The sequence below is a fragment of the Quercus suber genome, unplaced genomic scaffold (assembly GCF_002906115.3).
Source record: "Quercus suber isolate HL8 unplaced genomic scaffold, Cork oak 2.0 scaffold_468, whole genome shotgun sequence".
NCBI lineage: Eukaryota > Viridiplantae > Streptophyta > Magnoliopsida > Fagales > Fagaceae > Quercus > Quercus suber.
In genome coordinates, this window is record NW_027069919.1 from 535,278 (window position 1) to 550,731 (window position 15,454).

The window sequence follows — 15,454 nt, forward strand, 5'->3', positions numbered from 1 at the left end:
TTTTTTTAATCCTCCAATTTCGGCAATTCAACAATTTGAAAAAAAAAAAAAATTTTGGCAGTATCATTGCCGAAATTCTTTTTTCTCTCTTCCACATTCGCCACATCATTTCTCTCTCCTCTCTCCTACTTTTTCTTAGAATTTCAGAAATGGCATTGCCGAAATTCGCTTATCTCCTCATTTTGCTAAATAAGTTTGAACAATATCCATATTACAAATAAACTTTATTTTTTACAATATTCAGCCAAAAAACTCTTCTTACTGGACATAGGCAATTTCATCGATCCAGTGGTTTTTCTAAAAGCTCAGATTTATCATTTTAGAGGTGTTTTGGTCATTTTGGATGTCCAAAGGTATGTTGGTAATTTTGAAAGTGGAGGGGGTATTTGAGTCATTTTGGATATTTAAGGGTATTTTTGTAATTTTGAAAGTCAATAAAGTATTTAACTAGTTTTAGACGTATATATGGGGTTAAATGGGCGGGTTACTAATTAAATGAGTTGGGCCGGTAATAGATAATTAATTTATATATAAACGGGTCATAAATGGAATTGGTAACTACATACCCAACCCATTTATGATCCAACTTGCCCATTTGCCACCCTACTTGGATCTTAGTGAACCGTTATTTAAGTCATTCTAGTGTTTTATGTAAATATGTAAAAATTTAGAGCAATTTTTTGCAACCCATGCATAAGATTGTAAATGAACTAAATTGTTCATAAATAGTTTAAACTAGGCTTGATAAAAAAAAATTATTTATGTTTATTTATTTATAAATAAGCCAAATTTGGGTTTGGTATGATATAAGAATAATAAAAAAATATCCATTAAATTATTTATTTAAAATTATCTATTTATTTTGATTTGGTGAATAAGGAATTATATAAGAGTAATAAGAATATAAATTTTTTATGATGAAAATAAGAATATAAAAAATACTGCATAATCATTTGCATAAATGTAGTTTTTTTTTTTTTTTTTTTATAATTTATGGAGCCATTATTTAAAATTTCACAAACACTCATCAGCCATTCCAAGGAAGATAAATCAAACACACTATCTTTATGAAATTAGTTTAAACTCAATTAGAATCGCATGTCTTTATCTTTAATCAAAACCTACTTTTTGGAGTCCAATTGTTGGTCTAAAAACCTATCTCTATAAATTAATTGTAGTGGGCTTGATCCAAGCCCAATCATCTGTTGGGCCTTCGGATTTCCACCCCCACACAAATATAATTTAGAGTTAATAAATTTGTGGTATGAGAAAATTAAGTTTTAATTGTTGTAGCGTGTAAGAAACCATAATTTTCATGGTTTGACCAATCTAATATTCTAATTCAAGAGATTTGGGTGATTACACTGATAGAAGAGAGCTTGGGGGAGGCCCGTGTCTCTGGCTCTCCACCCATTCCTATGAGCTCAAGAATGGTCATGTTTGTGTGTGGAAGATATTATCAAAGGTAAAAACTCTCTCATATTTCTATGACCATGAACATTGTGGGCGTTCAGGTGGTGAGCAACTGAGCATTGTGCATTTAGTTTCTGTAACAAAATCCATCATTGAATCCATATAAGAAGCTTAGAATATAGTCCATATTAGAGCTATGGATGTGAAGGGAATACAAAGGCTTCGAGAACAACCTTATCGATCCACATAACTTGTTATAAGCGCGATTTGGTATTACATGTAAACTTTACTTGATGTTCAATATTTAAAGCAAAATGTAGTTAGGTGTGGAGTACAAAGTATTTAATCTTTAAATCTAGCTAGACTCAATTTAAGATGATACACCTAACTTTACATTCTAACATCTGATCTACCATAAATAAACGCACAGATCCAGTAAAAACAATATACATTGAAGAATAGTAACAATCAATGCGAATCAACTGGTTTTATTTCATAACTAACAAAACCATCCCTTTACAACATTAACCTGTTTTTATCTGTAATGTTTCTACAAGGTTTGGTCCAAAATTCTTCAATATGAATGGCATTTCCCTCGTGTGTTCCTTCCTAGAAGTCTAGCTTGGCACATTTATATAACCAAACACTGATTTATTAACCTACTAGTAGTAGTCATAGCAGATAATTTTGACCTGTTGTCTATAGTCAAAAGATAGTACACCCATTCAATTCACATCCAAACAATAAACCAAATCGAGAAACAACGAATCCTCCACCAATTTGGCCTCATTATATTCCTACTTCTTCGTTATAATCACAATGGTTTTGTGGTAGATTATACATGTAAATAAATTACAAATTTTAATAATATAATACTAAGCATAAGCTCCTCGCATGTGCTATGAGTGTGCTCAAACTCTAGAGCCTTTCTCAGGTTCTCTTTTTGTTTTCCTCTAAGAACAAAATATTAGCACCCAAAAGAAAAAAAAAAAGGTGAAGCTTGCAAATTGCAATAAGGTGAGAGGAAAATCGCCAAAAAAAAAAATTGATAACTAACTAAGAATAAGAAAAAATTTAAATCATACATAACCAAAAAAAAAAAAAAAAACCCACTTGTAGTGGAAGTGGTTACACTCCAAGAGAGAGAGAGAGAGTAACTTTTATTGGCAATGATATGTGACCTCATTTATTTATTTATTTTTAAGGACTAATGTTAATTATGTGTTAAAGAATATTTTAGAAAACTAAGTAACCATTGAAAATATATAACTTAGAGGATTGAAATGTACAAAAATATATAACAATGAAATTAAAACAATGAAGGAAGTATTTTTAATAAGAAATTTATATCTAGCTAAGAAGAGTTTATATAAATAAATGAAATCTATAAAGAAGTTCTTAATCTAGTCAAAGACAATGATACTAATTTTTTAATATAAAATAAAATAATTAAATTAATGACTAATTAAGAGTACATGCAAATGCATAGAAACAACACGATTAAACTTGAACAATGGATAAAGGTCTATTTGGATACCACTTATTATTAAAAATTGAAAATTAAAAATTAAAAACACTGTAACAAATAATTTTTAAATGTGTGAATAGTATCATGAAACCTAATTTTAAAGTTATTTTTGTTGAAAAAAGTACTTTCAGATCCTGTAAACAGTACATGAGACCCACTATTTAAACATCATATACAAAGATGCTCAACACCAAACGCAAAGACGCTAGATGCAGACGCAATTCAAACTCAACCTAAGTTTACCTATAATCTTAGGATACATTCATTTTTATTTTTATATTTTTTTTTTTATAACTATATTGAGGTAATTAATATTAATAAAAATAAAAATAATATTAGTAATAAATCAACTTGATGTTTTAATCATTATTATTAAATCACATAAGAAATTAATTTAAAAAAAAAAAACTATGAAAAATGGTAACATTACAATCTTAACCGTGGAAATTTTTTTTTTTTGGGGGGATGTTGGTGAAAAAACTTTATTATTATCTTTTTGTTAAAGTGTATATAGCTTTTTCAGGGTGAAAAAAAAAAAAAAAAAAAAAAAAAAAAAAAAAAAAAAAAAAAAAAAAAAAAAGGGCCACGATGTATACATGTTTGTTCTCTCTGTCGTCTGGGTGTAGAGTCCAAAACACGCCACCGACATATTTTCATTTTCACAGGATTTGACCAAATATGTCATTCAATTTTCAACTAGTCAGTAGTTACACACCTTGGTACCTACACAGCACCTAAGATTTCTGATTTTCCTACAGAAAACAAAGATGTTGTGAGTTGACGAAACAATATTATTAGAGCTACATGCAAAGCATAGGGTAGGCCGTAGGGGGTTTGGTAATTCAGATGATTGGAATCATGAGTCTATAAACACAGTCCTTGTTGCCTCGTGGTTAAAGAATCTGTATGATTGTTCAGTCTCTCGTCAAAAGATTTTCTGGGAGATCCTAGATACGACCTCACTCTGCACAGGGAGGGAGAGTTTTGGTATGGTTTGGTTTGGTTGTTTCCATATAATCTTTTTCAGTGCCGCAGGTTGTGTTTACGTTCCCAAAGAAGTTTGACACCTGTGAAAATCTCTACCAAAGTCTAGAGTAATACAATAATGCCCCAAACTCAACACTTTTTTCCACCACGTGAGGTTGCCAAACCTGCCATCCCTACCCTTTATGCCCATTTAGACCTGCCATTTTGCAAGTGGTCGGGTTTCGTTCAAATGGATTACACCTCAAATTGGTTCAGGCTAGAGGCTAGCAATGTAGGTTTTGTTTTCTACCCTCACTAAAATAACATATGTTTTTAATTTTTAAACAATGTTATATATATTTTTATATAATTTTTTTATTTATATATATTTTTATATATGTTTTTAATTTTTAAATGAATGTACCAAACATCTCATTTATCCTCCTAAAGGGTTGCGGGTGAATTGAGTTAATTAAAATATGTGTTGACTCATATTTTTTACGTGCATAGAAATAATAATAGGATCAAATTTGTTGAATATTAGCTCTGATACATGTTGAATATTAGCTCTGATACTATGTTAAATGGACAATATTATCAAACGCAATTGTTATACCATGTGTGTATGCTAGAGTGGATGCGAAGGAGAAGTATAGAATAGGAACATCAAGAACACAAGGGTTACGTGGTTCAGCCTTGACGGCCTACATCCACAGAGGAATCCCTTAAGGGCTACATCTTTATTGTGAAGAGTGTAGTACAATACCCTGTGTTACAATGAACCATAACATAAGTATATAGGCGACTAAACCCTAGACTACTAGTACAAGTAGGACTGGACTTGGGCCTATTACATTGGGCTAATATCTGTCTAATATATATCTCCAACAAAATTGTTTGTCTTCTTTCCAATATAAATAAATAAAATAAAATACCCAAAAATAAAATTTAAATAATACATAAAATTTTAACTTTATTTACATAATCTATAGTTTACTAATAATATCATCGTCATAAATAAACGGGGAAAAAAAATACTAAATATCGTGAACTATACTTTTTTTTTTATTAGGTATAGCATATTATCACTATAAAATACTAAACATTGTGGACCAAAAAAAAAACAATTGTGGTCATAGAAATGCTTAAGAAATAGCATGCTATTAATGAAAGTCAAAAAAAAAAATCCAATTTAATTATCTTTCCACTAAAAGAGAACATTCAATCTTGCATATTACTTTCAAATATGAAAAAAAAAAAAAAATTAATCCCTTCTTTAGAAAACGGGATGGGTTCGGTCGGGGTATAGGTTAATTCAACTCAACCCAACATTTCAATGAGTCAAGTATGGGTTTGCTCTGGGCATAATTGTGCAAAATGGAAAAAGTTGCTAATTTTATACAATTTGAGCAAAAAAAGACGCACACTAACTTGTGCATAATTGTGCATTTATGCACCATGTGCATTTCATATTTTATTAGTTTTGTCTCTCTTTTGTCTCTGCTCTCACTCTCACTCTCACTCTCACTCTCACCTGACTCTCTCCTTGACTCTGCTCTCACCTCACCTCACTCCCCCTTTTCCTCATTTGCTCTCACTCTCACCACTACCGCCGATCAAACCATGCCTCCACCGCCGCCAGTCAGACCCAATCCGAAAGGACCGAAAGCCTCACTCTCACCTCACTCCCTTTTTCTAAGCTTCATCACCTTTTCACCGATTCTCTTTGTCGGCATCGGATTTGAGAATATTCTAGATGGATTTGGCGAAGAACATGGCATCGTCTTCGTCGATAGCTGGAGGAGGCCCGGTCAACCTTTGCAGCCGCAACAGAGGAGGATCAACCTTCAGAACCCACTGAAGCGACGAGGCGATGAACGATGTGATGAATGAGTGCTTCGTCAAAGCTAAAATCTTAAGGTTTGTGTGGTGGTGTTTAGGTTTGTGATGGAGAGAGTTGTTTTGAGGGAGATGAGTTTCCGTCCTTTCGGATTGGGTCTGTGAGAGAAAAGCGATGAGGGAGAGAACAATAAAAAATTGTAAAAGAATGAATATTTATTAAATAAATGTGTAGAATATATAATCTGATGTGAGTGTTTTGTAAAAATAAATGTGTAAAATAGAACAAGTAGCTTCTTTTGTGCAAAATAGAAAGAAAATTTGCATCAACTGACCTAATTGCTCTTAGGTCAATGGGTTCGTGTGCAAATTTATCAAGTTTATAACATATTGAACTGTATGTTTTCTTCTATTAAATTAATGAAAATTCATTAAAATAAATATATTTAAATGAAACAATATATAGTTTTAGTATTACTCATGATATCTTACTTTATCCTTTTGAAATATGGGAAATTTTGTTTTTCAGCTGATCGTAAGAATAAAAGTTGCACATAAGATGTCACTGTTGGGAGGAAATGGAAAATTCATTTTTCTCTTAGGCTGTGTTTGTTTCGTGTAAAACGTTTTCCGGAAAATACATATTTTCCGGAAATGTTATTTTCCGGAAAAGGAAAATATTTTTAAGTGTTTGGTTGAATTATGAAAATTGTTGTGGAAAATATTTTCATGTGTTTGGATGTATTGTAAAAATGCTATTTTCCGGAAAATTATTCACATTTTTTCTCAACATCCAGATTCCAGACAAATTTTTATTACAAAAAATTTCAACATCACACTCAATTCAACAACAAATTCCAGCAACAAACAAACACCGCAACAACAACAACAACAACAACAACAACCACAATAAATTCCCGCAATAACAATCCGTTCATCCAAAAAAAAAAAACAACAACAACAACAACGATCTGGAGCTCGATCGATGCGTGGAGGCAGAGCGATCGGAGCTCGATCGATGCGTGGAGGCAGAGCGATCGGAGTTTCTTTCTCGCTGCGTGGATCGGACTGGGTTCTGGGACTGAATCGGATCGGACTGGGTTCTTGGAGTGGATCGGACTGCGTCGATCGGACTGGGTTCTGCGACTGGATCGGACTGGGTTTTGGGACTGGATCGGACTGCGTTCTTGCTGGGTTCTTGCTGCGTTCTGGGTTTCTCTTTTTTTTTTTGGTGGATCGGAGGTTGTTCTGGCTTTGGTTTTTTTTTTTTGGATCGGACTGCTGCGTCTGGGTTCTTTTTTTTTTTTTTGCGTTCTTGGCTGTTGTTCGTGTTGTTGCTGGTTTTCGTTCTCACCAAGTGCAGCGGCTCTCTTTTCTTTCTGCGTGTCTGTGTTGTTGTGTGAGACCCGGAAATGGTTTGAAGGTAAAATAGGAACGTAAAACCATTTCCGGGTCAAAGGTGAAAATTCGGTCAAAGGTAAGGCATATTTTCCGGAAATTGAATTTTCTTTACTTGCCAAACACATGGGTCTGGTGGTAAATGATTTCCTGAAATCATTTACCACCAAAACAAACGGACCCTTAAAATATCCCAAACTGATAAAAAGTAGGTTCTTCATAAAAAAGGTAAAAGGTTGGTTGCATTTCTTTTACCCCAATTCCCATTCAGAGTACTGATAGTTCAAAGTGATCATACTTGCAAGCACCTCTTGCAAAGTGTGACTGTCAATCATGTGATTGAAATAAACTTGTCAATTTCATTAAGAATTTAAATTATCACTTACTATTATCTGGATAATAAATCCCCTCATTGTGCAGTACTTTTTTTGGGAAATTAAAAAAAAAAAAAAGATTTATCCTTATTTTAAATTAAACCCCAACTTTCTAATTTTATCAATTGAAACTTGAAAGCTTGATCTTTCAAAAACATTTTAATTCGCCTCTTATGCCCATTCACATTAACCCGGTTCACTAAACACATGTATCAAAGCGTTTGAGAAAGCAAATTGAGTCAATTGACACATAATAGCAAATAAAAGACATCATTTACCCTTACTAAAAAAGACATCATTTACCCTTACTAAAAAAAACATCACTTACCCTTAAAAATGTGTAGTTATTTAGCATGGTTTTCTTCTTTTTTATTGGGGAATAATTGAGTTTTTTTTTTTTTTTTTTTTTTTTTTTTTTTTTTTTTTTTCTTGTAACAAGTGAGGAGGGGAAAAATAAATGAATTAGAATATTGGATTTTGCGTGGAATATTGGAACGGATTTTTTTCCTCAATTTTTTTGTTTTTATTAATCAAAAATAACTTTGACATCCAATTCAACTTCAAGAGCGTTAATTTGCATATTTAGACACATCTGTAACCCATCCCTAAGAGCCCAAAGCTCAGCAACATTGGTGGTGGTCCCTATATTTCTCGCAAACACTCTAACCTAAGAACCAAAATCATTACAAAGGATTCCTCCTCTGCCAGTTGCACCGGGGTGGCCTAATGAAGCACCATCCATGTTCAATTTGAACCAACCTTTGACTGGTCTTTCCCAACACATATATCTTTCAACTCTTGTTTATTGGATGATAGGTTTTTAGCACAAAAGGTGAACTCAGCTTCTCTTTGAATAACTTCCTTGTGAATAGAAAGACTCAAGAGAGTGTTCTTAAAAACCACCCTGTTGCGATGGTTCCACAAGGTCCAAACACCAAAGGAGAAAACATAAAGTTCTATATGTTGAATTTTACCAAAGCAAATTGAGTCAATTGACACATAATAGCAAACAAAAGACATCATTTACCCTAACTAAAAATAAACATCACCTACCCTTAAAAATGTGTAATTATGTAGCATGGTTTCTTCTTTTTATTGGGGGAAATAATTGAGTTTTTTTTTTTTTTCTTTTGGTAACAAGTGAGGAGGGGAAAAATAAATGAATTAGAATATTGGAATTTGTGTGGAATATTGGAACGGATTTTTTTTCCTCAAAATTTTTTTCTTATTAAAGTAAATTATTTGGAAATTTGAGGGTGATTGAATGTTGGTTTGGTTTGAAAGTTGATCGTCAACCATGGTGTTTGTGAAATTTTAAATAATGGCTCNGAGTAAAGATTCGGCAGCCAATCAGAGTCTTACAGTTCAAAAGAGAGAGAGATAATTAGTTAGACAACTTAGACTAGAATAAAGAGAGAGAGACATCAGACATTCATTTTCATTTCATATTTTTCATCTCAGTGAGATAGAGAGAGAGAGACAGAGACAGAGAGATTGAGAGAGTCAAAGAGAAAAAGAGAGGGAATACCTTGAGGCCGAGCACCGAAGCAGCCGAGACCGATCTGGGAGTTGCGATCTACGATTTGCAACGAGGGGCAAGCGACGAGCGTCGATGAGGGGTAAGTGACGAAGCGAGCGACGGCGACTAGACGAGGACGATGAGCGACGGAGCGAGCTGTGCCTGCGAGCGACGTGACCGTCTCACCCTGGTTTGGTTTGCTCTTAGGGTTTGGTTTGCTCTGTATTGGGTTTTTTTTTTTTTTTGTTGATAAACACCTCTGTATTGCAGTATTGGGTAATGGGGTTTGGTTTGATTTTGCTCTGTATAGACTGTATTGGGGTTTGGTTTTTCTGCCAACGACGTGACCATGGTTTTATTTCTGATTTGTTCTGTACTGGTTTTTTTTTTTTTTTTTTGGGTGAGAATCCATGGGTTTGTTACCTTCGTATTATGTTGGGCTTGCCATGGGCAGTGGGCTTGGCTTGCTGTGGGCAGTGGGCTTGGCTGATTGGCTCTATTACAATTTTTTTTTTTAGATTTAGTTCAAAAAAAAAAAATTGGGTTTTTTTTTGGGGGCTTAAAAGAGAACAGATAATTTTTTTTTTTTTTTAATTGAGAATGTTCCTAATTTTGTGATTGAGGGTGTTCCTAATATGGATTAAATATAATTTTTTTTTAAATTTTTTCAGATCAGGGTATTCTTGGGAACATCCTGGCCTATATATGGTGCCGCCACTCACCTAGGCATTAGGGCAATGGAAGATTATTAATTTGAATGTCGCACGATCTATTCGTCAGCATAAACAATGAGTTACATATTGATATGAGGGATGCGTGAATATGTCATGTCCACAATGAGGAAGTGAGAGACGTTAGCATTTGGGCCAAGTGTCCACAAAGGCATGACTAGACCTAATCCAACCCGGATGGAAGTAGCTCTTCAGCTGCTACACTTCTTGTTAATTTTCTGCAGCAATGGTCTTGTCTTTAAAGGCATGAATGTATGGCTTAAATGTTGTGACTTACAACTTGTTGGTTGCCTATTTGCAATGGCGGAGTTAGGATTTCAATTCTAGGAGGTAAGATTGTATTGAAAAAATTAATCCCAAAATAAGTTCAAACTATAACCTAAGCATATAAAGTGTGTGCTTGGCATTAGCTTATTAAGCTTTTTGCTGATTTTTTTTTTTTTGGCTAAAGTATGCTTGTGCTTTGAAAATATAAGAAAAGATAAAAGCTAAAAGCTAACAAAAAAAAAAAAAAGCTAGATCCAAACGGAAATAAAGTGGAAAATAAATAAATGCAAAAGTGTCAAGTGTAGTAATATACCTAGAAGTTGTTATATTGTTTTCACTCCCTTGATTGTTCTTAAAAAAATATGTAAATTTTAACTTCTTTTTTTTTTCTAACTATTTAAAATTTAAGCTATAGCAAAAACTCGAAGTTTGAAACAATGAAAGAGTTAATATATTAAAGAGTAAAAGATTAGTGAGGGGATTGAGACAATACGAATATAGAGTAGTGGGAAAATAAGACATAAATATATATATTTTAAAAACTTATTTTAAATTTATCTGGTTACTTTGAGTTTAAGTGCCATGAGAAGATGAATATTGTGGGAGGCTAGAAATACTAGTTCCACTGGCCTAGTCCGAGGAGTTTGCAGGCCAATTCTCAACCCATTTAACCAAGCGTGCCTAAGCATACATCAGAAAGGCCCGGGGCCGAAAAACAACCAACCTGAGGAAAGCTCTTGGTCGAGGACCCCATAAGGAAAACAAGATGGGGATTACGTAAGGGAGGGAGGGTATACAATCTGAAGAGTCCCATGGAAACCAACTTGGATAAGGATGGGAGGAAACTTCTCAGAGAAGCACATCGCCTTCGTATTGAATGCTCTATTCTAACCATGCCAGTTGCATTAATGGTTGATTGACACTTAAACAGTGTCCAAACAGTCTATAACTAGCTCAACAAGGCCTTAAAAAAAAAAGGAGGAGACAAGTATTTTTGTGAGCAATTAGCAGCCCTCCATGTGAAGGGCCAAGATCAAAACAAGAACACTATAAAAGAGGAATAATCCCCAATGAACAGGGATTGAATTCTTAAGATCAGAGAGAGAGAAAATACTTATATTTATAACTTATCAAGTGTAAGAGGCTCTCACCATTTCAAGGAAGATAAATCAAACAATATCTTTATAAATTAGTTTAAACTCAATTAGAATCGCATTTTCTTTATCTTTAATCAAAATACTTTTTGGAGTCCAATTGTTGGTCTAAAAACCCATCTCTATAAATTAATTGTAGTGGGCCTTGATCCAAGCCCAATCATCTGTTGGGCCTCGGATTTCCACCCCACACAAATATAATTTAGAGTTAATAAATTTTGTGTATGAGAAAATTAAGTTTTAATTGTTGTAGCGTGTAAGAAACCATAATTTTCATGGTTTGACCAATCTAATATTCTAATTCAAGAGATTTTGGGTGATTACACTGATAGAAGAGAGCTTGGGGGAGGCCCCTGTCTCTGGCTCTCCACCCATTCCTATGAGCTCAAGAATGGTCATTTTTGTGTGTGGAAGATATTATCAAAGGTAAAAACTCTCTCATATTCTATGACATGAACATTGTGGGCGTTCAGGTGGTGAGCAACTGAGCATTGTGATTTAGTTTCTGTAACAAAATCCATCATTGAATCCATATAAAGAGCTTAGAATTAGTCCATATTAGAGCTATGGATGTGAAGGGAATACAAAGGCTTCGGTAGAACAACCTTATCGATCCACATAACTTGTTATAAGCGGATTTGGTATTACCTGTAAACTTTACTTGATGTTCAATATTTAAAACAAAATTAGTTAGGTGTGGAGTACAAAGTATTTAATCTTTAAATCTAGCTAGACTCAATTTAAGATGATACACCTAACTTTACATTCTAACATCTGATCTACCATAAATAAACGCACAGATCCAGTAAAAACAATATAATTGAAGAATAGTAACAATCAATGCGAATCAACTGGTTTTATTTCATAACTAACAAAACCATCCCTTTACAACATTAACCTGTTTTTACTGTAATGTTTCTACAAGGTTTGGTCCAAAATTCTTCAATATGAATGGCATTTCCCTCGTGTGTTCCTTCCTAGAAGCTAGCTTGGCACATTTATATAACCAAACACTGATTTATTAACCTACTAGTAGTAGTCATAGCAGATAATTTTGACTGTTGTCTATAGGCAAAAGATAGTACACCCATTCAATTCACATCCAAACAATAAACCAAATCGAGAAACAACGAATCCTCCACCAATTTGGCCTCATTATATTCCTACTTCCTCGTTATAATCACAATGGTTTTGTGGTAGATTATACATGTAAATAAATTAAAATTTTAATAATATAATACTAAGCATAAGCTCCTCGCATGTGCTATGAGTGTGCTCAAACTCTAGAGCCTTTCTCAGGTTCTCTTTTGTTTCCTCTAAGAACAAAATATTAGCACCCAAAAAAAAAAAAAAAAGGTGAAGCTTGCAAATTGCAATAAGGTGAGAGGAAAATCGCCAAAAAAAAAAATTGATAACTAACTAAGAATAAGAAAAAATTTAAATCATACATAACCAAAAAAAAAAAAAAAAACCCACTTGTAGTGGAAGTGGTTACACTCCAAGAGAGAGAGAGAGAGTAACTTTTATTGGAATGATATGTGACCTCATTTATTTATTTATTTTTAAGGACTAATGTTAATTATGTGTTAAAGAATATTTTAGAAAACTAAGTAACCATTGAAAATATATAACTTAGAGGATTGAAATGTACAAAAATATATAACAAGAAATTAAAACAATGAAGGAAGTATTTTTAATAAGAAATTTATATCTAGCTAAGAAGAGTTTATATAAATAAATGAAATCTATAAAGAAGTTCTTAATCTAGTCAAAGACAATGATACTAATTTTTTAATATAAAATAAATAAATTAAATTAATGACTAAATAAGAGTACATGCAAATGCATAGAAACAACACGATTAAACTTGAACAAAGGATAAAAGTCTATTTGGATACCCTTATTTAAAAATGAAAATTAAAAATTAAAAACACTGTAAAAAATAATTTTTAAATGTGTGAATAGTATCATGGAACCTAATTTTAAAGTTATTTTTGCTGAAAAAGTACTTCAGATCCTTAAACAGTGCATAACCCACTATTTAAACTCATAACAAAGATGCTCAACACCAAATGCAAGACGCTAGAGCAGACGCAATTCAAACTCAACCTAAGTTTACCTATAATCTTAGATACATTCATTTATTTTTATTTTTTTTTTTATTTTTATAACTATATTATTTAGTTAGATCAACTTGATGTTTTGAATATAAACATGATTACATGTATGAAATCCCACATATTATGAACAATCATACATCAATTTCATAAGCAATAGAAACTCAACATCATGAAAAATGCGTAACACTTGACAAAGTCATTCAAGCTCAGAGTGCAGAACGTCAATTCAATTATCTTTCATATCCTGAGGAGGTTTACCTGATAATACTTAGGATACATTCGGATGAATTTAATAACTTTTATTATTTTTTATCTTTTTGTTATAGATGCATATAGTCTGAGGTAATTAATATTAATAAAAATAAAAATAATATTAGTAATAAATCAACTTGATGTTTTATTATTATTATTAATCACATAAGAAATTAATTTAAAAAAAAAAAACTATGAAAAATGGTAACATTACAATCTTAACCGTGGAAATTTTTTTTTTTGGGGGAAGTTGATGAAAAAACTTTATTATTATCTTTTTGTTAAAGTGTATATAGCTTTATCAGGAAAAAAAAAAAAAAAAAAAAAGGGCCACGATGTATACATGTTTGTTCTCTCTGTCGTCTGGTGTAGAGTCCAAAACACGCCACCGACATATTTTCATTTTCACAAGATTTGACCAAATATGTCATTCAATTTTCAACTAGTCAGTAGTTACAACCTTGGTACCTACACAGCACCTAAGATTTCTGATTTTCCTACAGAAAACAAAGATGTTGTGAGTTGACGAAACAATATTATTAGAGCTACATGCAAAGCATAGGGTAGGCCGTAGGGGGTTTGGTAATTCAGATATTGGAATCATGAGTCTATAAACACAGTCCTTGTTGCCTCGTGGTTAAAGAATCTGTATGATTGTTCAGTCTCTCGTCAAAAGATTTTCTGGGAGATCCTAGATACGACCTCACTCTGCACAGGGAGGGAGAGTTTTGGTATGGTTTTGTTTGGTTGTTTCCATATAATCTTTTTCAGTGCCGCAGGTTGTGTTTACGTTCCCAAAGAAGTTTGACACCCGTGAAAATTCTACCAAAGTCTAAAGTAATACAATAATGCCCCAAACTCAACACTTTTTTCCACCACGTGAGGTTGCCAAACCTGCCATCCCTACCCTTATGCCCATTTAGACCTGCCATTTTGCAAGTGGTCGGGTTTCGTTCAAATGGATTACACCTCAAATTTGGTTCAGGCTAGAGGCTAGCAATGTAGGTTTTGTTTTCTACCCTCACTAAAAAACACATGTTTTTAATTTTTAAAAATTTATATATTTTTTTATATATTTTTATTTAATATATTTTTTATATATTTTTTTAATTTTTAAATGTATGACCATATTTTTACGGCCAAACCTGATACCTCTTATCGTAATGGACTATTTAACCTACATATGTGAGTATGCAGGTATGGGATGAGGTTACCTGAGTATGAATTAAAATTTTATTGTAAGTTGCAAACTGTTACAATACCATATAAGTTATATAGGCGACTAAACCCTAGACTACTAGTACAAGTAGATGGACGCTATTACATGGAAGTCATTATTCCAAAATTGTTTGTCTTCTTTCCAATATAAATAAATAAAATAAAATACCAAAAATAAAATTTAATAATACATAAAATTTTAACTTTATTTACATAATCTATAGTTTACTAATAATATCATCGTCATAAATAAACGGGGAAAAAAAATACTAAATATCGTGAACTATATTTTTTTTTATTAGGTATAGCATATTATCACTATAAAATACTAAACATTGTGGACCAAAAAAAAAAACAATTGTGGTCATAGAAATGCTTAAGAAATAGCATGCTATTAATGAAAGTCAAAAAAAAAAATCCAATTTAATTATCTTTCCACTAAAAGAGAACATTCAATCTTGCATATTACTTTCAAATATGAAAAAAAAAAAAAAAATTAATCCCTTCTTTAGAAAACGGGATGGGTTCGGTCGGGGTATAGGTTAATTCAACTCAACCCAACATTTCAATGAGTCAAGTATGGGTTTGCTCTGGGCATAATTGTGCAAAATGGAAAAAGTTGCTAATTTTATACAATTTGAGCAAAAAAAGACGCACACTAACTTGTGCATAATT